The sequence below is a fragment of the Parasteatoda tepidariorum genome, chromosome 7, assembly GCF_982258835.1.
Source record: "Parasteatoda tepidariorum strain Cologne lab strain chromosome 7, Ptep-v5.0, whole genome shotgun sequence".
NCBI lineage: Eukaryota > Metazoa > Arthropoda > Arachnida > Araneae > Theridiidae > Parasteatoda > Parasteatoda tepidariorum.
In genome coordinates, this window is record NC_141761.1 from 14,643,345 (window position 1) to 14,668,462 (window position 25,118).

The 25,118-nt window shown below is 27.3% G+C and overlaps 1 long non-coding RNA gene across 5 annotated transcripts; it reads left to right on the forward strand.

Moving 5' to 3' along the window:
- On the forward strand, positions 1-24,026 carry LOC147806886 (uncharacterized). 5 transcript variants are annotated; one of them, XR_015435325.1, is made up of 5 exons: positions 1,461-2,835; positions 2,929-3,021; positions 7,588-7,752; positions 12,207-12,313; positions 21,808-24,026. It is a non-coding gene; the product is annotated as an uncharacterized LOC147806886 (long non-coding RNA). The 5 variants fall into 5 exon arrangements; XR_015435327.1 differs by lacking the exon at positions 1,461-2,835 and having other exon boundaries at positions 2,843-3,034; XR_015435329.1 differs by lacking the exons at positions 1,461-2,835; positions 12,207-12,313; positions 21,808-24,026 and adding an exon at positions 1-358 and having other exon boundaries at positions 7,588-8,415.
- Positions 24,027-25,118: the final 1,092 nt, after the last annotated feature.

The window sequence follows — 25,118 nt, forward strand, 5'->3', positions numbered from 1 at the left end:
CTGTTTTAAGCCGTTAAATTTATTTTTCTTGCTTATTGTATTTTAGTTATCACATATTTGAAAAAGATTTTTTATAGCTTGAAAATCTTTATTACTATCTATATTATCAATTAGATTGTAATTATAAGATGCTTTAAAAAAAGTTGTTTTAATTTTGATATTTCTCTAGAAAAAAGTGTTACTCGGAAGAAAAAAAACATATATTCTTGGGCAATGGGGAAGATTTCCCTATCATGATCTGTAGCTGAATAATCTCCAAATATTTGCAACTTCCGGGCAGCGGTTTACAAGGTACTGGACACATTACAGACGAGGACCAACTTGAAGGATATATATCTCATGACCTCCAATCAAGCTTGTATATCTTTTTTTCTTTAAATTGAGATTTTAAAATCTATTAAATGCATTGGCAATTGCAATTTGCACGACAGGTTCTTGTGATATGGAAAAATTCCTGGAGAGATTTCATTTACTATCCAGGGTTTTAGTTTTTGCATCAAAAGCTGGTTTTAACACGACATGTCAAAAACCTGTCGAAAAGTATAATAAACTGTTTGTCGAAATGTGGCAAAAACTTATAAAAACCAGTGACATGTTTCTTTTTTGTCATTAAAGATATTTTATTAAACATCCATCTACATAATTATTTCAATCATGCATAATATTTGCATTTTAATTACTAATATAATTATTATTCATATTATACATCATATATTAAAAATGTATCTAAAATAATTTCTTTACTTTCTTAATGACTAATGTATTATTTATATTTTAAGGTTATTATGTTTGATATATTATAACTGTTAAGTTTACATTACAGATAATTACTATTTTTCTAATTGTTGAGTTGGTAGTTGTTATTCGTCTGAATATTGATGGTACAATTTAGACAGATTTCTTAGCTTTCTTAAAACTAAAGTTGTCACTAATAATTGTATAATCTTAACCTGCGTATTTTTTTTGTAATTCACATTATTTGTTTTTCATGCTTATGTGTGCAGCTTGAAAAAATAATCAGACCACCCAGTATCATTTTTGATCTAATGATCAGATCTTCACATTCTCTGACTCAGTCCTCATGGTTTGAAAGGGTGATCTCAAACATGGCAATTAATTAGTGCAGATGACATTTTAAGGTTCAAAATCAGATGGATTAAGTTTTATATTTCGAATATTTCGTCATATCTGAAGAACTTTTTAGTCGAATTGAAAATGTTTTGCCCACAATTATTAAGTTTGTTTATCCAACGATAATTCGATGCAAAAAAATAACTTGCATATTTTATTTACAGGGGTCTGTCCAGACCGAATTTACTACCGTTTAGCGGTACCTTCACAAATTCAACTTTACGAAAAACGGTAGTTTCACACATTTAATTTTAGGAAAAACGGTAGTTTCGCAAAATACTTTTTCTTAAAATTTTATTTTTGTATTCCTTAAGAAATGATAAATCCACATTCTTGCCATATTTTTGTGTTGGATTTTTAAATATAATTTTTAATTTTTCGCAAATTATGTCTAAATTTTCACAAAATAGGTACCTCTCAGAAAAACCTAGACAGACCCCTGATTTAGCAATAATAATCTAAAAAATTTTATACTGTAATGTGCACAATTATATATATTTTTACGGAATAATTTTGCTATGTAATCATTATATCATTTACTCGTATAAATCGATTAATTTTTTTCAATCAATCGGTTAAAGTGCTTTATCAAGTTGATAACAATATTTAGTACAGTTATTAAAATAAATTTCCCAATACTCCGGTGATTTCACTAGCTTTGATGAAACTGCAGATTTTTAGGAGCCTGTAATTTTAAATTTCTGGGTTCTTTTTTTTTTTTTTTTTTTTTTGTAAAAGCAGGTCTCTATTTGAAATTATTTAAATATCTCTATTTTAAAAATCTGAATAAAATGTAAAAATTTAAGAAAAACTGTGATTTGCAACTAATTCCGTAATAGTTCAACTAAGAATTTTAACAAGAAGCACTTTGCTAAGCATAAGATAAAACTACATCTGTCCATTGCTTGTGTGCAAAATAATTTAAAAATGAGTGTATAATATTTGGTAGCTTCAGCATAACTTAATATGAAAATATTGTATTCACACAAATTTAATCAAATAGATTATTCTCAATAAATTTTAGTTATCATATAGGTAATTCAAATGAAATATACTACTAATAAACTGCAATAGATTTGAAGTGAAAATTAAAAATTTGACTGTAGCAACTGTTACATCTGTTAAACTCTGACTTATTTTTATTAGATCTGTGGGGAGGAAACAAAATTTACTTCTATTTTTTTTTATTTCATAACTTTATTTATTATACTTTGTATATTTCAGTGACTGCACTTTGTTCTGAAAAAAAAAATCATAATTTTTTTCAATTTCTATATATTTTTCTAGTAGTAAATTAGATAAATTGCAATTTTGCAAATTCTTAGTCATAATTATTCAATATTTACTATTGATAATCAATCATCCTCTTCACCAAAACTTACGATTTTCGACAGTGATTGTCAAAACTAAAAAGGGGGTTAATGTCAGAACCATTGAACATCATAGTTGATCACTTGTTATTTTCTATGTTTATTTATTTATAATTACTTCACATTCATATTAGCTAATAATTATTTTCTTACCTAAAATTTTAGGTTTCTGATATGAGTGTTAAAACTGTGTTTAAATCTGGATAAAACAGTCAATTGTCTAATGCATGCCAATTTTGACTTTAGCGTTTTCTCCACTGTTAATAACCTTGTCCTCTTTGCTTCAATTTTGATTTTTTTCCCCAGGCATGAAAATTTACTTCATTTCAATGAAGTAAGTTGTCATGTCTTTACTCGAAAACATTGTTATATACTTTTCTATGGATGTTTAGTTGAAATTTTATAACATTTTTCTATTCTCTTTCAGAGCATATTCTCAGTTAAATAGTTTGAAATGTGCACTGGATGATGAACAGAGGTTCTGTATCTATTTATCCTTGTGGTATTGGTGGACAAGAGGGTACGAAAACAAGGTATTTTTCAGTTAGCTAGGCGCAAGAAATTTAATTATTTTATTTAAATTTTTATGTGTTAAAAAAAAGTTGGAGGTCTACATTTTTCATCAAAAATATTTGTTTATGCAGGCAGGGTTCATACAGACTCCTTATACTCCTTAGAAACTCCTTGGAAATGAAAAAGTCTCCAAGGAGTACTTGGAACTACTTAGATTTCAAAATTAGTCCTTAGAAACTCCTTAGATTATTGTGTTGCATAGATGAACTTACTAAGTCCACTTATTAATTTGCTGTTCAAGCAGGGAAACAAAATGATATGACTTAGCTGTTAAAATCTAATAGTTTAAGAAAAACTTCCATAATAAGAAAGAAAAAATTGAATTGCTAGAGTTAGAAGAAAAAAATAACAGCAAATAATTTGAATTTTACATGCTACGAGCAAACTTAATTAATGATTTACTGTGATTTTTTTTTGTATGAAATGCCTTAGATTTTGTTATGTATTCAAATTTAAAAATATAAGATTGGTAGACTTTTATGTTAACCTTTAACATCTGTACTATGTATTTATTTATGTGTGAAAGTGATAACTTTATTTTTCTTGATGAAGTTTGACAAAGTCAAGATTTATTTCAAAAGGGCTAGGAAAAAAATATCTTATGTGAAATATACATTTTTGCAAGTTCCTTATAATAACTGCTTTTTAATTTAAAGAAAAAAAAACTGTCTAGTTATCTTTTACACAAAGTTTTTAAATTTTTGATAAGTCCTTAAAATTTTGGACTCCTTGGATACTCCTTGGATTTCTTCTTCTGGTCTCTGTATGAACCCTGATGCAGGTGCAATTATTTCTCATTTTTTTGCCGTTTACTTATATTTTGTGGCTTTTTTTTAAACATAATATTTACTTTTTAAAAGGAAGATATAATAATTTATATTTATTAAACATTTCTATGTTTAAAATTTTTGTTTTTCTTTTAAATTGTAGTTTTGATAAAGAATGGTAAAATAATAAGCATTTCATTCAAATTATTTGTTGATGAAAGTATTTTATTTAAAGTCTGTTTATTTTTATAGATTAGTTTTTAGTTTTCACATACAATTTATTTAATGTCTCTTTTGCTTTTGTTACATTGCTTCAGCTAAAAAATTTTTAAATCTTTACAAAAATTAATAATCAATTTAATAATTTATGCTCGCCATTTTAAAGTTTTTATAATATTTTTCTCAATGTTTTCTGTCCATTAAGTAAATAATTCTATTGTGTATTAACTGCAAAATTTGCATGAAATAAGAAATATTTTCAAGTCAAAATCTACCATCCTTTTTTTTTTAAACTCTTAATTATTAAAGATTGTTACTAATTGAAGATTATTATGGTCTTTGGTGTAATATATTCATAACATTTCAGTTTTATAGCTGATTTCTTTTATAGCCAGGCAAGAGATTCATCTGACTTGTCCCTGGGCAAAGTTTCAAACTTTTTAAACTTTAGAAAAAAGTTCCTGAATAAAAAAAAATCTTTAGTGTCTATTTTTCTTAATATTTCTGCATTATTTTGTTTTACTTTACTATGTTATCCTATTTAATCATGATAATCTTTGATTTGTTAGACTGTTAATGTGCACAAATTATAACTTTAAATAAGTATGTAAATTATGAAAATGAGTTTTACATACTTTTTTTTAATTATTTTTTCACGAGTTGATATGTGTATTTTAGCTTTTTTATTTTTTCTCACTCTTATAACAAGCCTAGTTAGTGACTATAATAAGCTATCTGATTGGAGGAAATAGTCATCCCTGGGTCGGGGAAGCCTGTTTCAGATGCTTCAGACTTTTCTATTATCTAGTAGAACTTAGTCAGGCATAAATTATAGTATTATAAGTTTTTAAAGTCACACCAAACAATAAAAATTTAGAAGACCAATGGGAGTACTATTCTTTTAGTGTACCGTGATCTTAACATGGTAGATAAACTTGAAGGGGGAAAATAAAGCTTTATGTTTGCATAATTTATGTTATGGTACACATGCTATGAGATAAGAGACAGCTGCATAGAATAAAAAACAGAAATCGGGACACATAGAATAAGGAAACTTCACTAGAATTTATTTGCATTAATAAATATTATTAAAAAAATTGCATTTTAAGCTCTCTGTTTTTAGATAAATGCAGTTTTCATTGCCTTCTATCAACATAAAAAATTTAAACCATACACATGGATATCATTACACTGCAATGCATCTTATACATACACAGTCCAGTCACATTAATGTGACCACCTGTCAAAAGCCAGAATAACCACCTTTGGCAGAGCGGACCGCTACGAGACGTGCAGGAAGAAAGTCAATTAGGTTTCTGAAAGTGTTCACTGGGATGTTGAGCCATGCCGACTCCAGTGCCGTGGCCTGCTGCGCTGGATAACGCGGTTGACGATCCATGGCACGAACAACCCGATCGAGGTGGTCCCACAGATTCTCGATTGGGTTTAAATCCGGTGAGTTTGCCGGCCAGGGGAGTACGGTAAATTCATCCTGGTGCTCTTCGAACCACGCACATGCACTGCGAGCTGTATGACACCTTACATTGTCCTGGTGGTAGATGCCATCATTCTGAGGAAAAATCATCTGCATGTAGTGGTGGACATGGTCCGCATGGACAGATACGTACTTTTATTGATCCATCGTGCCTTCCACAATGATGAGTGCACCCAGTGAATGCCAGGAAAACATTCCCTAAACCATAATGCTCCCTCTTCCAGCCTGCAGCTTTCCGGCAATTGTTGCAGGGTGTTGCTTTCAGACATTTCACGCCGTATACGCCAACGTCCATCTGTCCCATGGAGCATAAAATGTGATTCATCGGAAAAAGCCACCTGTTGCCACTCTGTGGACGTCCAGTTGCGGTACTGGCGTGCAATTTCCAGCCTTCGTCACCGATGAACAGCAGTCAGCATGGATGCATTAACCAGGCGTCTGCTACGGAGGCCCATGCGCAGCAACGTTCGCTGAACAGTTGTTGAGGATACACTCTTGGTAGCCCCTTGGTTCATCTGGACGGTCAGTTGCTCAACAGTTGCACGTCTATTCGTCTGAACGCATCTCCGTAGCCTTCATTCGCCTCTGCCATCTTTGGCCCGTGGTGCACCACATGTGCCACGACGCTTGTTTTGTATAGTGCCATTTTGCCATGCACGGTATACTTTTACCACGGCGGTACGCGAGCAGTTCACAAAATCAGTCGTTTCCAAAATGCTTCCACCCTTGGCCCGAAAGCCAATAATTATGCCCTTTTGGACGTCGGATAAATCACTACATTTCTGCATTGCGCCAACGACTGAAATGCTTTTCGATGCCCTAGGACATCCAATATATACACTACACTGTAATGTGCTGCCACCTACACTCTGCGATTGGTTATGTCACTTTGACGTCGAAAGTAGGTGGTGGTCACATTAATGTGACTTGACTGTGTAAAAGGGAACTTAACTTTTTTTGTTGACTAATACATTGTCCAAAATAGTAAATATCATGTAAAGTAATTTTTATCAGCAACATTAAGAATAATTATTATAAATATTAAGTATGCTTTTACCATTGCTATAATATAAGCTATGTAAAATGATTTTTCCACACTATCCTGTTCCTCACTATCCAAAACATTTTAAAACTATTACCCCATGATGATTTAGGAGTACTGTTTATTAAAATTTAGTAAAAAAAAGAAAAGCTATAATATTTGTAAATAAATTCAACATGCTGAGTAAAATGTTGAGATTAGATAATAAGAAAAACTGTGAAATTAACAAAATATACTAAAAATTAATTATCTAAAAATTCCTAAATAAAGTAAATTTTCAAAGCCCAAAAGATATTTCTTTTAGCTGATAGACAAATCTTGCTGTCAGTCCACAGAAAGCACATAAATTTTAAATTTAAACATTTCAATTTTAAATGCTTCATCTCATGGAAAAGGGGGGTGGGAGGAGAAACCTTCCAAGTGTAGCCACTTTCCAGAAAAATTTAAAAGCTGGTAGCAATTGTCATCCAAAAATATTTGTAAATTTATGTTACAGCTGATAAATTGTATTCCTGAAATATCCCTAAAATTAAAGCCTTTAAAACTTACAATAACCTCATTAAGTAATTGGTGCCTCTTTTAAAAATTTTCCAAACTATGGCCATCCTGCAATGCGCGGATGAACTTATTTATTTCTATAATATTCGCTACCGAAACCTTCAACTTAGAATAATAAAATTAGAATTTTTTTTTAAAACATGGAATTAAATATAAATTTTTTTTTCATTATTATTTTGCTAATTCCTAACATTTCGCCAAATTTGGCCCATGCATATAATTTGGGTGACATTTGCAGAACATTTTACGAAGATTGTTGCCATATTGGCATAAACCTTATAAATTTTAATCAAGTTCGTTGCAGTATTTAGTTCTTATGATGCCGATCTATTTAATCAATCCAAAAAGTTAGAAATTTCAAATTGTTGATAGTTTCCCACAACATATATTTATTTTATTATATATTTTATTAATAATATATTTTATTTTTAGGATTAAATGGGTCTTAATAGACTTCATCCTAATGGCTGTGATAACGTTGGGGCTTCATAGCTATTGTTTTGCACCGAGACTCTGAGTCCCGCAGTGAACTGACTGATCATCAAGATCCCAATAGAACACTGAAGTCAAGCATCACTGGCTGGGGTCAGTGTGCGGGTGAGTAACCTCTTTGATCAGCATGCAAAGGGACCGAGAGTGTGCTGTATCGGTCCTCGTTAAACTGTTTTAAGCAAAGTGGTTGACTTTGCATGTCATCAGGCTACCGAAGTAGAGGTCATCCCCTCTCCAGAGGATGAAAAATGGTGATGGCATGTCTTCGAATTATCCTCTGCGATGCTTCCCAGATTGTCGCTAATAGCCCATAGTTCAGATCTAGTGGGACGTAAACTAACAACAACTGAGACTCAGATGTTCTGTATTTTAAAAAATTTAATTTAGAACTACCTATGTATAATCATTTGTGTGGATCGGCTCTTCTTTGTCGCTTTGTTTTCGCTCTCACTTTTATGTCATTAATTTATGTAAATGCCATCTTTAATGTAAATTTAACTTCCTACATTTGCTTTAAAATTAAGTTATTTTAAATGACCTCGGCGCTTGGTGATTTATTATTTCTTATTTAGCTACCTCTGAGTGTAAATTTTTTTTTACCCTTAGGTTTATATTTTATTTAATTACCCATATATATTTTATTTACCTGTCCACAGTAAATTTTGTTGAAGATCATTTAAAAAAAATAATAAAATTCTGTTTTCAGTTGTTTAATAGCAATTTGTTTTGTTCATTAGTATATTTCCCTTAATTTCTTTCATGAATCATAGTTTGTCCGTTTAAAACAAGGTCAAAACAAAAATTTTTTTTTTTTTTTTTAAAAGATAAAGCCTGGTTTTCTTATAATTTTTTTTTTAATAAACATCTTTTTAAATAAATTTTTTGCTATTTGTGTGAATTTTTTTAGTTTAAATATTGAAAAATGAAATAGAAATTCTCACATTTGTTACAATTTTGAGTTTAATTGATAATTGGAATTCACCTACTTGAAATAGACATAAATCTGCAATTTTTAATTGTTTATGTAAAATTAATTTTGTCCCTCCCCAAAAAAACAAAAGCCTATGTAAAAGAAATTAAAGCATTCAATTTTTAGATAAAATCATAACTCTTAAAATGTTTAAAATAAAATAGATTGTTAGTTATTCCCTGTTATGTTAGTTTTTTTGTATTAGTTAAATTGTGTAATTACAGAAAGAATAAAAGTTTTTCAAACTTTATTTTTACAAACTTGTTAAAGATACATTTTTGCTGCAGTCAAACGTATAAACAGGAATGAATTACTTTTCTAAATTTTATTTTAACAGTTTAATTTCAGAATTATTTTTTATTACTTAGGTGAACAAATTTGTATTGTATTTATGCAGTCTGCTTATATTTATTATTATAATATTTAAAATTGCTATTTTTATACTTTATTTAAAAAAAAAGTTTAAGAAATTGTTTTTAAATATTTTTAAAATATTTTTTTTTGTTTATGCTGAAATATAACAATAAGAACATTGTTACATTTAAAGCTAATGACCAAAAAGTAATTTTTTTTTTTTTGTGTTTTAGAACCATTAAGGCTGAAATATACTTTTACAATTTTAAATGTTTGTAATTATGTAGCCCATTTATCAATTTTATTCTTTTCATCATTTTAATTATATTATTTAGTTGAAATACTACATTGTCTTGTTTCTCCCATGATGCTGCATTTTAAAATTGCATTGATTTCACATTTCCTTGATCACATTGATTCAAAGCAACCAGGTTGTATAATTTTTATTTGACCTATATCAGTTCTTAAAAGCATGTCTAAGCAATAACAAAAATTATCTAAAGACGACTGTTATAACTATAAACTTATGCTCACAGTAATTTGGTTTATATGTTTTTTTAATATTCATTATATGTACAAAATTTTTTGTTGCTTAATAATTTAAAAAATATGCCACGACAAATTTCTTTTAAAAAAATAACCAAGATGATAGACGTAATAAAATAAAAATCTTAAAATTAATAAATATTCATATTTTTCTTTACAACAAAAGATGTATAGTCATTCATAGATTCAGTTAGATTTTGAGAACTATGGGTCTCTAAGACTTAGAAAGTCTGCTGTTAAAGAAAATTGTTACATATGTTTGAGAAATCAAGGCTGATTAAGATTGGTCAAACACCTACATCTTAAGAAAAACTGTGTAATATGATGCTGAAAATTATTCTAATTTTCTCGTTAAGCTATTTAATTAAATATTTAAAGTTTTGTCTACCATCTCAGATAAAAATATTTTAGTGGATCTGCTAATAACCATTTTTTTTTAAAAACTAATTCCAATTTCTCAACATTACTTTTGTTGAAGAAAAAAAATAGTTACCTCAAAAGTCCTTGAAAATCATTAAATAGGAAGTAAAGGTTACTGAAATTTTTCACGACTGGTAGACAGGGTTTAGAAAGTTATTTTTTTTCTCATAAAAACCCAAAAACCAGGTTTTTTTTTATTTTAAACGAAAGGTTAAATAGTATTTTATATCTAAATGTTATCTTAGTAATGTGTGAATATGTATATATGTTGTGACGAATTTTAATATAAAGGAGAATGAGATATTCAAGAAAATGTATTTTTTCAATTAAGAAATATTTAATAAAAGATTGATGAAAAGAAATAAAATTGATAAATGTGTTACATAAATATATACACACATATTATAGTAAAGGTGAGTTTTAGTTTTGACCGTTAGAAAAGCAAAGAACTATTTACTTTTGTGTCATTTATTTTAACATAATTGAGCTTTAAATATAACAATGTTCTTATTGACATATTGCAAAATGAAAAATTTACTTAAAAAATATTTTAAATGAATTTTAAAATAATGAATGTAAGCATAAAATTCAAATTTGTATACAATTCAAATTTGTTTATCTAAGTAGCAGAAAACAAATATGAAATTGAACTGAAAAAATAAAATTTAGAAAAGCACCTTATTCTTGTTTATACTTTTGTTAGAACAAGAATTACTTTTGAATTTGTTATGGTCTAATTTATTTTAAGCATTTTTACAAAACCTCATGTTTTTATTTTAAATTTGCTTACAATACTTTATTTCACATTGGTATTTTTGTGAAAACTCAAAACCCTAAACATTTGAAAATTGCAGTTTTGTGTTTATTTAAAATAACAGAATTTAACTCAAAATTTCCAAAAAGGTGAGAAAACCATCTTGTCACTTCGCAATATTTAAACAAATAAAAAATCAATATAAATACAGGAAAATTTATTTATTAAAAAGATTCTTTTTAAAAAATATTCTGACTTTGTTTTTTCTCTCTTTTTTTTCTTCTTTTAAATCATTTGGTTTAAACGGTATTGTTTTAAACCAGCTAAGTCTGCTAAAGAGGTGATTGTGCTCCGGAAAAATACCGGATTTTTCGCTAACAACACTCCTGAAGTTTCTGGAAATCCTAGGTCCAGAAGCTTCAAGAAATCACCGATCATGTGTAAAAATTCTTGTCTCTTTTATTTAAAAAATATTAGAACTAGAATTTATACTTGGCGTCTTTTATTTGTAAATATTTTTTCTGGCAGAATAATAAATGTGATTAGAGATAAAAGTAAACTTATAATTATTCATTTAAATTATGCTGTAAATAATTTATTTAGAATTTAATGTTTTGAAAATATAAATGATTTAACTTTATAAAGACATTAATTTTTTGAAATGCGTCATTAATGATTTTAATAAGAAAGTTTCAGGATTTTTGAGTTGGGATCACAATCACCCCTGAATAGTTCAACAAAACATCGGAATAAAAATCCAGATAAAAAAATTATATTTAGGAAGAGAAATGAGGCAAATGATTGTTACAGTGATCAAGAGTTTTATGGATAAAATGTGATAATTTTCATTTCTAAACATATGAATGTTGAACATTGTTTGATTGACATAGTCTTTTGACATTTGCTTAAAAACTTATAAAATAGTTGGTATCTAACGTCTAAAATTAAATCAAGGAAATGAAAATAAAATACAGGGTCACCACTCCACAGGGAGAATAGGGGAAACCTGGAAAATACAGGGAATTAAAAAATCAACTAAATTAACAGGGAAAATGCAAGGAATATTTATTTCTTTTTTTACAAAATGTTGTCCTCTTTAAGTGCAATCTATGGGGTATTTAAATATAGTTCAGTTATACTTTACTATTTTATTTGCTGTATTTTTATTTTTTTTATGTATGTTAAACTGTTCCTTATTTAAGTTTTTCTAGCAATTAAAGCTAGTATTAGTTATCCTGATATAGCATACAAATTTGCGCAGTAATTGTGTGTTTCCTCATAGAATATTGTGTATAATATATACAGGGAAAACGCAGGGAGCTTTTTTCTTCTTCCCAGATTTGAGTAGCAACCCTGTAATAAATCTATAAAATAACTTTTTTGCTCTATGATTTATTCTTAATTATTTCTTTTAAATTAAATTTAGTAATTTTAAACTATATTTGTGAACAAAATGTCATTCTTTTTCTCGTGTCTTTAAGTAGATATCTCATTTTATCAATTTTTGTCATCTAGCTGAACAAATCAAAAAGGGGCGAGCAGTTACAGCTTAACAAATAAAGTCTTGGCCATATACTCAACTGATGTTATTTCTTGACAAGATTGGAAGTAAAAAAAAACGAGTATGTTCATTTTAATTATGTCATAAATTAGTTGTAGTATTTTAGTATGCAATTTCCCTGAATTAAATTACACTTGTTTCAGATTGGATAAATTAGAATAGTTATGAGTGTAAATTAAATAATTTGGTTTCAAAGCTCAAAATATTTTGAATTTTTTTTTGAGGTCTTACAGTTGTGTACTGTTAATTATATTTAATAACTGTTAGGCAATTATCTTTGGTGTTCATTTAGTTTTGACTTCTAATTGATCTTGCTTTTTTTCAAAAACTTTTTCAATTTATGATCAATAGAGAAACAGGTTTAAGTTCATGGTATCTGCACACCAGGAAAGTCTTGAATCTTGGTATTGAACAAAATTTGTCATGAAATGTCTTGATTTTAACTATTTATTTTAAAAAAATCATGGATTCAGGGCGCCCAAAAGTCTCTCTTTTTAAAATAGAATTTACCCCCTCACACACACACAATTTCATGATGTACTGAATATCTGAATTTGTAACAAAATCCCCACTCACAGTCATATTTATTAAAATATAAAATGTTTTTATTGTGTTCTTTAAAAATTATGGTGTTCTTTATAAAAATGAAAGATAAAACATCATTTCTAGAGCGAATTATCTTTTAAACTTCTGTAATTTCAGAATTTTTGTGATTATTTTTATTTTATTTTATCATTTTAAAACTCTAGCTGAAGCAAGCCAGTCATTGGCCATTTTTTTTTATTCTGAAAAGAGAACAGAAATATCAGGAGTATTTCTTTAATCTCCGATACACAAGAAAAGCATCTTTAAAATATATTTCTGCAGTAAAAAAGAGGAGAAACAAATTGCTTTTGTATTTTTTTCAGCTATTTTATTGCTTCAACTTTTTCTTTACTCTGTTTTTTAAATTTAAAATAAATATGAAGATGCAGAGTATGAATTTTCGTTATACCTATCATTTCAATTAATGTTATAATGCTTTTTTAAATTTATTGTTGTGCTTTTGTCAGAGAAAATAGTAACTTCGTTAAGTCATGGAATATTCTTGGAATTAGTCATGGAAAGTCATGAATTTGAAAATTTAAAATGTAGTAGATACCCTGTAAGTTGCAGCTTATTAAACAAAATAATTCATGAAACAAAGATTTTTTTCTGTTTGGAAAGTGATGATGTCCAATATTTCTGTGATGGACAATCAAATATCTAAGTAGGCCAGGCCGACCGTTGCCCTTTGAATAAATGTACATGTTAAAATTCCTGTTTGTGTGTAAATAAGAGCAATAATTTGCACTTATTATGATTTTTATCTTATTCATTAATTTATCCTTACTATATTCTCCATAAAACATTTCTTAGTTAAAACTTTATTGATCTTTCTTTTTTTTTTCTTTTATGATAATATCTCAAAATGGGCTAATACGAAATGCTATTTAATAAAGTGATGAAATTAAAACAAAATAGAAATTTCGCAAACTTATATGAAAATGACTTAAAGAATTGTGATAATATCAATCTAAAGCTCAAAATATATTTTTATAAATCAGAAAATTAAAACTGATACACCATTAGTACAAAAAAAGTAAAAAGTTTTAAAAAATATTTTTGTAATTTTTTATAAAAATATAAATTTTAGATAATTTTTTATTTCTGTACATTTTTGTATTTCCAACAAAGTTTATTTCAATAGTTGTATTGAAGTTTGTATGATGTGGAAGAAATATATATTATGATTTTTTTTCTTTATTAATGTTTTCTTCATTGGTTTTTTTTGTTGTTTTTTTTTTGCAAGAAATAAAAAATTACATAACTCCGATGCATAGATGAGTTTCTGTTAACTGCAAAAAGTTACATTTCAGAACTATAATTGATTTGAAAGAGTGAAACTTGAATAAGATTCAGTTTGTGTTTTTTCTAATCATATATTTTTTTAAATGCAAATAATTAGTAAGATCTATCAAAAAAGTCAAACATGGATGAAATGAGTCCAGTTTTATTTTGATAAAAGTATCTATTGTTTATTACCACTGTCTCCCTTTATACTTTTTCCTTTGAGTTTGTATAGCATTTTAAATTTTTACTTTTTGTTATTCTTATTTCAGTTCTTATACAAACTTTCTCAAACAAAATATTGAGTCAATCACTTAAAAACAAAGCATGCCAATAATTATTGCATTAATGCTCCTGAAGATTTTGCTCAATATGAGTGTAGGTTCTTTACATGATCTTCTCATGACATAGTGCAAAAAGTTACACTGGTTGTTATAAATTAAGGAAAAATGATCAAAAATTATATCTCAAAAAGTTAAGTACAAAATGTAGTACATGTAAAAAAGTTCAATAAAATTGACACGCTGGAATGCACAGATTAATGTATAAAATAACATGAAGTGATAATCCCTGTGTCAGAATCATAGAGACATGCTGTCTGAGCACGTTAGAGTTCTTGCAAAAAGATCTTTCTTTTGAAAAGTAAAAAAAATATATATTTAATTTTCTTTTTAGAAATTTACACATAATATTTGAATTATGCATATAGATAACCAATTTTTGACATGCTCAATTTACGCCGATAGTATCGTAAATCAATATAAAGTTTTAATTGTATTTTCAGCAGTTATTGATATTGATTTTAACTTGGATATTAAATATCCCCATATATTTGAAACAATACGGAACATTCGTAGCGTGCATTTGAGTATTTACTTTTTAAGGTGATAATTCTATCCTACTTTTTGCAGTTATTGCTATTGATTTCTCCATTTTTTTGAAATCTGAAATTTTTTTATGCGCTGTTATTTATTACAATAAGGTAATCTTGAAACGAAGCATTTGAGGAGCCTGATTTGAAACACGCATTTGTGGAGCCGGATTCGCATGATTTTGTCGATCTTTGGATTTCATACTTTTTATTAATTTTTTTATTGTGATGATTATTTACAAAATGCAAAGTAGAAAATAATTTGTGTCCACCCCACCCCTACAAAATGAGAGAATATCACCCATAATATTAAAATTAAAAATTATTGCATGTTTTATTTAAAAAATATATAAAGTTTTTTTTTTTTTTGTAAACACAGCGATTTTGTTATCTTAAATTTGAAACATATATGTTTGTTATTCTTAAAAGTGTCTTGCAGAAAGATATTAGTGCCAGAGAGTTTTGTCGCAGATAGCTCGAAAAAATTCTGCCGTAAGGGTGATAATTATTATGGTATTACAGAAATAAGCCTGTGTAGCATCAAATATTCCCAAAAAATCTTTGAGATGTATACTAAAAGGCTGGATATTTCCAAATCTTCTGAATATCCATGAAATGCTCCTCTGAAATCCAGGAGTTACAACTGTTAGATATCAAACAGATATTTGGGTATTGTGACATCTGTTGTATATCCCAGAAACATCTGACACATGCATGTGACTTATCACAGATATCCATGAGATATCTGAGGGACTTCTTTCATTTATGAATTGTATGTTTTATCTGGATATCTCAGATATATTCTTATTGGATTTTAGAGCAATTTCCCACTGTACATTTTCCACAGACATATTTCTTGTAATTATTATTATTTCTATAATTCTTATTATTATTCTTATAATTATAAGAATTATAATTCTTATAATTAATATTATTTCTTATAAGAACTTGTGCTGTCTTGATTGTTTTGACATTTTTCTTTGTAAAAACTAACAATTAGTTAGAAATGAAATATAGCTATCAAAATAAAATATAAGCTACTTACGAAAACAGTTTTTGCCACTTTTTCTTTCACAAAAATGTCAAAATCTGAAATTTTAGGTACTTTCTTGAAATTTGAATTCACAGTTATTCTGATTGAACTAATATGCAACAGTCTTAGTAGAAATGTGCAACTCACCGAACGCAATACGTTGAACGCGCATTACATCGTAATTTCTGATCCGATAACCTTATGAAGCAATAAATTGTTCTCCCGGTCAAATGACTGGCTGTGGTAGAAACAGGTATATGACAAGTATTATTCGAAACAAACAAAATACCAAAAGAAAAATATAATATTAACTGTATATAATTGTTAGAAAAGTCATGAAGTCAAATGTTAAAAAATAATAAGATGATAAGCACATTTTCGATGCAAAAATTCTTAAATGGTCATTTTACCGGTAATGGTATGTTTAGTGTTAAATTTGAAGTTCTGCGAATTATTCATGATTTATAAATAACGATGTTGGAGAGATGTGTAAAATAAAGTGTTTATGATAAAAAAGAATTTAGTGTATTTTGGAAACTTTTGCATGTAGAGAAAGAATCAAATTAGTAATTTTTTTTACTGACAGGGATATTTTTTATCATAAAATCAAACAAAATTATGTAAGCATTTCAAGGCTAGATGGTCATTCGTTATCATACTAGTTTTATTTATTTTATTTCAAATTTATAATTGCAATAACTTTTTTTTATAATGATTTTTTTATAAAGCATCAGTAATTGTAAATCTGTGTCTGTTTAACATTTGGCTTTGTGTATTTGGTAACAGAAAATTTGTTTTCAGATAAATCTGCTACAGTGAATTCTGTAATATGAAATTGTATCTTCAACAAGATAAAATACACTTTAATTAAATAATATTTATGGTAACATGGCCCTAATATTTTGAATAGAAGTACAAACTGAATAAAATTTTCAGTACAAATGCAAAGTAATTAAAATTTATACTTTTTAAACTAGATGAGAGAAAAATTAATGACAATACTGTTTCAATCAAAAAAATGCTTAATTTTAATCCTTTGAAATTATCTGAAACCATTTGTTTTTACTTTGTTTTGGCAATTTTGTAAATGAACAAATTTCAATTATATTTCCAGTCATAATAATTATTAGGTAATAATTTGTAATAAATCTTTTTTAAAATAATTAATATAAAAATTTTGTAACAAATATAAGTGCCTAGTTCCATTATCCTTAGAGCATAAAAAATTTTACATCAACTTATAATGATGTATGAATTTAAATTAACAACTACTTTCTAAATTTACCGTAAAAAAAAAGAATTTTTTTTACAAACTTTTATTTAAGTTCTATATCAAGTTCACTTACTTAATACTTGGATTCTTAAATTTGTTTAAATGAACTACGAAAGTCATAATGTGTTTTAACCACCAATATTATGGTATAAGTGTTTTTCTTTTAATTTAGACTGTTTCAATTGTGTCCAATTTAAGATGCTTAATTTTAACACTTACCTGTATAATAAATTTGAAGAAAAAAAACGTAAAATAAAGTATGCTTATCTTTTTCATGGGTGGAGCATAAAACAAAATATTATTGATGCCAGTGATTATTTTTTAATGGTGTTATTATTAGTTGCTACGGATTTTGTGTTAATAGGCACTGTTATAAAAGGTACCCAAATTACTCTTATAGAGACCTGATGTAGCTAATGTTTTAATATACTTCTTGAATTGTGTGAAAAAGCATAAAAGATCAAAAATGCTTTCAAAAAGAATTGATCCAATAAATATTTAGTGTTAAATTTTCTTTTTTTAGAAATATTTTTTTATTTATTTTATTTTATTTCTTTCTTTTTTTTTTATTTTTTTTTTATTCATACTTTATATACTGCTGCAGTAATAGGCTGCAAATTAATTATCTAATTAGCAATTTTTTTATAATTAACCTTTTTAAATATTGACTTTTCTCTTACTTAAAAATGATTTATTATGGCTTAAGTTTGTTCCAATGATTTCGTGGTAATTTTTTTCCATTTTGACAAAATGTTTTTGTACTTTTAACTTTATAAAATTCTCCAAAAATTAGTTGGTTATAATTTAATAATAATAATAGGTTTTATAATGCACTCTTTTTCTGAAAGCTTTTGTATTCCCATTAAAAGAAATCTGTGAATTATTTTTTCTTAGCAAACCAACCAATCATTTTTTTTTTACAATCACTAACAGCTATGTTTATTGACAAATTGTTACAATTGTTGCATTAATGCTAATTTTTTCTATTTCATTTTAACCTTTTATAACATATTTTAATTTAAAAAAAAGGCTTTTTTTAAGAACTAACTATATACTAATATTTAATTTTACTCTTTTGTTGGTCAATACATGATTTTTGATTCAAAATTTTGTACCAAAACATTAAAAAATAAATAAAAAATTTTGCCAAATTGTCAAAATAAATTATTTTTTTCAAGATATGTTAAAAAAATAACATTTTGAATAAAATATTTTATAATTTATAGACACTTTTCTTGACTACACTTTATTAGAATAAAGAAACTGAAACCTGGAAATTTTAAGATTTTTATCTGGAAAAATCAGGGAAATTTGAAATCTGATTTGAGTGGTCACCCTGTAAAATTATTCCTATGTATGATAGATTGCATTTTATGCAGTGGAATTATTTAATATAATGATAAAAAAAAACATTTGTAATGTCCAGTTCCATCTTGCTTAATAAGTTCTCTTCCCCTTTGAACTTAGAGAAATTGATTGTTTTAAACTCATTCAAAAAGTTTAAAAAATAATTTAGTATTAAATATTACAATGCCCTGTTTAGTGTTAAATATTACAATGCCCATTGGAAATAAGAAAAAATATTGCTAAGAGCTTTGCATAAGAATGAATTAAAAAACTTTTGCTAAGTTTTATATTATTTTTATTTGATTATAAAGTGTGAGTTTAAATGTGCAAAAGAACGAAGACTGGTTGCTTATGTCTGTAGGAGTGCAAATAGTAGCATTATTTCATATTTCAGTCAAAAGTAAAACATGTTATAATCCATTTTATTTTATTTGAATTACATAAAATGATGAATAATTCCATAACAACTGCATTTTTCAGTTACTGGATTTTAATATACAAATGACTTTAATTAACATATTATTTGAATTAAAACACTGATATCTTTCACAAAATTAGTAGTTGGTGCTCTAAGAGTCATTCAAGTCAAGTAAATTGCATTTTTTTAAAATTAAAATGTTTTTTATTTGGGTCAAAAGTTTCAAAGAGCATGCATTTCTGAAATTAATAGTTTTTGAAAAATGTAACACAATGTTAACACACACAAGAAAAAAGAAAAAGTATGTCTTGTGACACCCATTCCTCTAAAAGTATTTTGAATATAGTTCAAATGTTGCATTACCATCAGTATGTTTTGATTTATTATTGCATATATACTCTTTCTGGCTAATAAAATTACATTACTTTTGATAAGTAATGTTATATATTGTTAATATATTGATTAACTGTCTTCCTACTTTATAAATTCAAAAGTTATATTGGCAAAACATCTGAAATAAAAAAGAAATCTTTTTATATTTTAAAATGAAAATTTTGTGCTAATGGGAATGTGTACACTAATATTCAGAATGATATTCTCATGGTAAAATAAGTTTATTTTAGTGATTACTGTTCCTATGCAATGTAATTTACGAAATAGATTATTTCTAAATAAAGTTGAAACAGAATATGTATCTATATTTAAGACAAAATAAATAGCAATTGATATTTTTTAAATTTTCTATTCTATATCTTTATTATTCTATAGAGATTTATTAACTTTTTTTAAAATTTTGGTTTGGAAAATAGAATGTCTGTTTTTAAAAGCTATTTGTTTTAAAGTGAAAAATAGTGTGCCACTATATTTTATTTTTTAAAAATGTAGTTGTATGCTACCGTATTTTTTACTTTCAAAAATTTAATTTTAGCATAAAAGGTACATTGGTTAACGTATTATAATTTTTTCTCATTATTAAAATATTGATTACTAAAATGAATAATAAATTTAACATTTTACTTGAAATTAAACTCACCTAAAAATTTTAAATAATATGTGGAACACAAATTTAAATTGCACTTTTAGTTGTCAAACTATAGAGCCAAAACTTGTTAGGTAGTTAGTATCTTTATTTATATTTTTCTATCCGAATTCACATTGTAACGTAAAATAAGTTATTTAATACTTATTTTAAATTTCATTAATATTTGCATAGTATCATGCTACAAATGAATATACTTATTGTTTTGTATGCATTTATTTTAAGCTCATTTAAAGATGATGAAATGGCCAATATTTTCAAATTTTTATTTCATTTAGACATGATTGGAATGTTTTTATATACATGTATTTAATGCATTATTTATTTATTCACCCCTTGTATATTTTATGGTTCGTGATGTATATTCTGTATACCTAAATATTATTAAATCAAATGATTAAACCCAGCTAAAAATCATTACAATAATTCAAAAAATATAAATAATTATTGAATAAAGTAAAATAAGTCTTGTTTGACTCAAAATTGTACTATGAAACAATCATTAATGCATCCTATTTCTTTTTACTAATTTTAAATTTCTAAAATTTTAGCCTATCAAATGATAAACAGCTGAAAGCTTTTAAAAATTTTTAAAAAAAATAGTTATAAAAATAAACAAATGATTGCTCAAAAATAAAACATGAAATGATCGTGAATGCATTATTTCTTTTGTAGTTAATTTATTATGTCCAAGTTATAAAAAAATAAAAATTATTTAAAATAAACATTAGATGTAAAATAAAAAGCAGTTTGCGCATTCCTCTTTTATCCACGTGCTCATCATGCTGCATCATTTTATTCTAAATTTGGAAATAGTATATTTTTGAGATTAAAAATAATAAAGCTGACCTTCAGCTGAAAGTGGGGATAAACTTGGCCTTTAAGATAGATCATTTTACCATTTCACTCATTCGATTTAGAGAATGACTTGCATATTTCAAATTTTTTCTTCACGCCTGCAGCAGAAAAGAAGGGGGGATCATACTTCTGTCGATCTTTGTAAGAGACTATTAGCGGCGTGATTGAGGGAGGTGAATTCATTAATGGCTTCTTTGGTTGAAGGGTGGAACGTATGTTGCATTATTGTTACATTCTTGCAAACTGTTTTTCACCTGCATTAATTCTTTAAATCATTATTGATCATCAATTATAAAAATAGATTGCTGCAAAGCGTAAAAAGATTAAGAATAATAATGAAATTTTGGAGAATCAATAGAACAAAATAGAATTTTCTAGCTCAAGTAGTATTATTCCAAAAACAAATACTGCATAGGCTGCCTCATTGGGTACGCAGTGCATACCAAAGTTTGATGTTTATAAATCATAAATGCCATGGTGTATCTCTGCAAAATTACGCTATGTATATCCAGGTTTTTTTATGCATTTAGAAAAAGTATCTCTTTATTTTTTAACTACTTGCAAATCTTATCTTTTAAGAGTAAATTATATTTAAAATTATTAGTTACTTTTTTCTTGATTTTGTTAGATTTTATAAAGAACTTAATTGAAGATCTTAGCTACCATGTATCTTGCGCTCATCAGTTTTATTAACAAAAATTAATAAATTTTAAAACTCTTCTCGCTTTTATAAAGTAATAAGTAATTTTTTGTAGCTTATGCTTTCCAAGTTATTTTTTGTCAGCTTTTTAAAACTTATTTTTGCTAATTAAAATATTTATACTAAATTTCGTTTATTTTATTTTAGGTTGAAGGATGCTTCTGACTGCAGCTTCGTATATTGGCACCATGCTGTTTTCCCTCCTGATGTTGTTGATCTGTATTAAAATGGCAATGACACACGATCAAACCTGATACGGGCATGTAGATTTTGTTGTTATTTCTTTAATGCTCTGCATGTGTGTGTATATATATATATATATACAGTGTAACATCCCATATCTGGACGTCACTTTTCCGGAAGGGTCGATTTCCCTGACACTTTTTAACAATCAAAAATAAACATTTCTTCATCTTCCCCTCTCCTTAAAAAAAAAAAAAATGAAGTCTTTTGACAGGTTTTTCCCCTTCTCAGCTTTTAGAGATCTATGCATTGAACCCATAAATCAACAGAAGATCTACTAAGACCATGACGCTCCTCCTCTGGAATGCAGGAAAGGGGGGGGGTGTTTTCAAAAGAGCACAACTGAGTCCCCTCCCTCCCCCTTCTTTCTATGCAGCTGGCTAGTAAAAGAGGTATTTCCTGGAACCTTTTTGAATGTTAAAGTGGAGGGGGAATCCCCTTTAGACACACAAGAAAATATAAAGAGAACCCAATTAGCATGCCACGGCTTTATGCTTGATTGATAGCCAATGATGGGAGAGAAAATAAGAATTTGTCACTACCCGGCCCTCAACTTGAATGACAAGTAAGGAGGAAATGAATTTTTCTTCTCCACCTACCCACCTTATTGAATGACGAGAATTTCCCGTTCTTGCTTGAATCGTTCTAGTTTAAAATGGTGGAGAGAGCAATTAATATTTTCATAACTGGGAATTTTTTTCGTTTTCTATATTTATTTTTAGAATAGCAATAATTATTTTTTTTCTAATATTTTGTTTATGATGGATTAGATATCATTCTAATACTAAAACATTATTGCCCGAAAAATAATGTTTATTTATTTTCTGCTTCTTAGATTCAGATCATTTTAAGCTTTGTTTACCTTGGAGGTCAATTACACAGAAAAATCAAATATACGGACTTCGGAAAGTCCCGCCGTACGGATACGTGACTTTCCACTGTATATGTATGAAGAAAATTAAGTAAAACAATAAGTTTTATTTTTTAATAAGTTTTTTTTGCTGTTGTCCTTTTTGTATTTCTCTATTATGCTATGGTTTAGTGATCATATTTAATGCACCTTTAATGCTTTCTATTATCTACTATTAACTTACTTTCGTTTTCCTACTCATTCCGTTTATTAATTATTTTTCTAATTTCGTGTGGTTGGGACATTGCGTGTGCTTAGGACTTTGCTCTATGAGCCTATTTTAATGGATTTTAACAGTTATAACAATTTAGCGCCTGGTAAAAAGTATGTTCAATATTTAAAAAAAAATATGTTTGATATTTAAATTATTCTTCATGTTGTACACAATACGAAGAGCCTAATTCAGAGGGGACCTTTGGATCGACATCCTGCTACTATGAAAGCGGAAGCAAAAGATTTTTTGAATTACATTCAATACCCGAAATTTTACCGTCTTATAAAGAGTATGGTGATAAAAGATGCAAAACTTGTCCTAATATTGACCACAAACATACAATTCTTAATAACGATGGCTCCAAATCGTTTTGTGAAACTAAAACTGTTATTTATATGTTAACCTATGGTTTTTATAATATGAAATATGTTGGACAAATCAGTAACTCTCTTAACATTCGAATTAATCAACACCGTTCTGTTATAAACAGTAATAAAATTATCAATAACCAGGAATTGAATCATTTTAGAGAACATAATTTTAGCAGTGTCAAAATTAATGTTTTAGATATAGTAGAAGATTTAGATTTACGACTACAAAAAGAAAATTAATATTTACTTTTATACAAAACAATTTTCCTGTATGGGCTAAACAATACTTTCCAACATACACAGATTAACTTAAATAACTCCTCAACTTATTCACTTTTTCATATTGAAGATAAGCTTACAAATTGAGGTAAATGGGGATCAATAAGTAATAGAAACTCTCTTAATGGTGACAAATTAAATAAAAATTTTGTTTCTAATTTGGAAAAAAGTTTTTAATAATCATTATAATATTAAACCAATCTAATATTTTGTTTTCTCCGTTAAGAGTAATAATGTATGTAAGCTTCAATATCTTATTATTAGCTTTTCTTTTATTAATTCAAAATTCTTTGTTTCGATCTTGTGAAAGCTAAAATGAATAAAATCCCCCCCCCTAAAAAAAGAAAAATTTAGATAATTTATATTTCATTTTTAATTTTCAAAGCCCTATTTTCAATAAGATCAAATTTCATAATATTTTTGAAAATTTTAAAAATTTGTATCCATTAACATAGTTAATAGTTAATTTTAACATAGTTTAAAGCTTTAAATATAATAAATCTCTTGATAGAATTATAGTTAATTATAATGATATAAGCAAATATTTAGGGAAGATAAATATATTCGATTATGAAAGTCACTGTGAAAAAGAGAAATATTTTAATTTTGTTGATATACATCATAAACATATTATTACTGGTAATTTAAATATTATAGAAAATTTAGAACTTAGGAATTTAATGATAAAAGGCACAAAATTTAGACCATTTACCATACTTACTTACTTATCCTCTACGTGCCTTGGGCACTTAAGGCCTCCAGCATATCCCTCCAACGCCTCCTGTCTTTAGCAATAGATCTTGCTTCCTCCCAGCCAGATATTCCACATTCTTTTAATTCGCCCAAAAACATGCGCTGGATGGTAAGTCTGGGTCTTCCTCTTGTTCTCTTACCATCAGGGGCCCATGTAAGCGCAACAGATGAAATTTTTTCTTTGGGCATTCTAAGGATATGTCCGAGCCAGCTCCATCTTCGTTTTTTAATTTCATCTTCGATTGTTTTTATTTTAGCTTTCTTTAATAGATTTTGGTTTGATACTTTGTAAGGCCAGAAAATTTTAAAAATAAATCTTAAACATTTGTTTTGAAAGGTTTCTAATTTTTGTATTTCGATCTTAGTCTGTTTCCAGGTTTCTGCGCCATATAATAGTACTGCTCTAACAATAGCTTTGTAAACAACTATTTTTGTCTTTATTTCAATATTTGACTCTCTCCAAAATTTATGTAATCCCTTAAAACATGTTCTTGCTTTGATTATTCTCTGTCTAATATCTTCGCTACTTCCACCTTTTTTATCTACAATAGAACCTAAATAGCTAAATGACTCTATGTCATCTATTTCGTGATTTTCGATTTTAATTTTGTCATTTTTCTTTTGATTTATTCTCATTACTTTAGTTTTCTTCTTGTTCATGAATAAACCTACACTATTTGAATATTTG